This window comes from Schistocerca americana, chromosome 4 (assembly GCF_021461395.2).
Source record: "Schistocerca americana isolate TAMUIC-IGC-003095 chromosome 4, iqSchAmer2.1, whole genome shotgun sequence".
Classification (NCBI taxonomy): Eukaryota; Metazoa; Arthropoda; class Insecta; order Orthoptera; family Acrididae; genus Schistocerca; species Schistocerca americana.
In genome coordinates, this window is record NC_060122.1 from 691,004,596 (window position 1) to 691,006,255 (window position 1,660).

Sequence of the window (1,660 nt, forward strand, 5' to 3'; positions counted from 1 at the left end):
TTGGTACAGTTTGTTGTTGAAGCTAAAGTAATTATGCTCTAGAATAAGTGAAAGTATTTCTATGAGTTCACAGATCTCTGCAACACTAATTTTCTTATATTTAAGCAAATTATTTCTTATAATGTTAATAGTCTCTTGACCTAAATATTTGCAATAGTAACAATAAACACCAATTTAGTATTTACAGAAAACCTACCACCACAGATGTCAGTATTAGCACCTCATCTTGCCACCCCCGCCAACAAAGAATGGCATATTTCAGAATGATGCTACACCGAATTAAAAAAGTACCAATGAGTGACACAGACCAACAAACTGACATTGCCCTTAATGAAACAGGACCCATTGTCACTGGCTGCTTGCGGGCAACTCCTATTAAAAAAATACATCATCGCATGGGCATAGCACCTCCACATATCAGAAGAAGGATAGCAGCAGAAAAAGAGAAGCGGAAACAGGAGATAGATCCAAGACACATCTTTTCGTATGTGAACACCAACATCCAAGATTAAGGTCAAGAAAGAGTTTCCTCCATTCAACAGAACCACGTTTAACGTTACCTGCAAATGGTCAAATACAGCTTTGGCGTAACACACCATTGGAGAGGTACTGGAACAACCCTAAAGAAGAGCTAGCTAAAGGACGTCACCTCCCATATAAAACATGGAAGGTCCTCAACAGGCTAAGAACTGGTGTATCCCGATGCAAGGTCAATTTGAAGAAATGGGGTTTGTCCCCAGGAGATGTGAATGTGGCGAACAGCAAGATCATCAACACCTGCTCAACTGTAGAAACCTCCCAGCCCATGCCCTATGGGCGATCTGATTATCGCCAATGATACAGCAGTTCAAACGGCGGAATTTTGGATGTACTTATACTGTTTGTAAATTGATGTCATATGGAATTTAAACATGTACTTATATGTCCAGAATGAGATTTTCACTCTGCAGCGGAGTGTGCGCTGATATGAAACTTCCTGGCAGATCAAAACTGTGTGCCGGGCCGAGACTAGAACTCGGGACCTTTGCCTTTCGCGGGCAAGTGCTCTACCAACTGAGCTACCCAAGCACAACTCACGCCCCGTCCTCACAGCTTTGCTTTTACTAGTACCTCGTCTCCTACCTTCCAAACTTCACAGAAGCTCTCCTGCGAACCTTGCAGAACTAGCACTCCTGAAAGAAAGGATATTGCGAATACATGGCTTAGCCACAGCCTGGGGGATGTTTCCAGAATGAGATTTTCACTTCGCAATATCCTTTCTTTCAGGAGTGCTAGTTCTGCAAGTTTCGCAGGAGAGCTTCTGTGAAGTTTGGAAGGTAGGAGACGAGGTACTTGTAGAAGTAAAGCTGTGAGGAGGGGGCGTGAGTCGTGCTTGGGTAGCTCAGTTGGTAGAGCACTTGCCCGCGAAAGGCAACGGTCCCGAGTTCGAGTCTCGGTCCGGCAAACAGTTTTAATCTGCCAGGAAGTTTCATGTAGTTATATTGTTTGTAAATTGCTTTCTATCGGCTATATATGTATGTTATGTTCTGGACACGAGTAAATAAATAAAAAAGCGCTATAGGAGGATGTCCCGTTACAAGCACAAGCCACAAATTCTGCAGCCAGTGCTCGAACTGTGTCACGGGAATTCACTTTCTCCTAGTCAACAGTTCAAAAGATT

General features: G+C 43.3%; 1 non-coding gene across 1 annotated transcript; it reads left to right on the plus strand.

Annotated features, from left to right (window-relative positions):
* Positions 1–1,369: 1,369 nt before the first annotated feature.
* On the plus strand, positions 1,370–1,444 carry Trnas-cga. The gene has a single exon. It is a non-coding gene; the product is annotated as a tRNA-Ser (tRNA).
* The last annotated feature ends 216 nt before the right edge of the window (positions 1,445–1,660 follow it).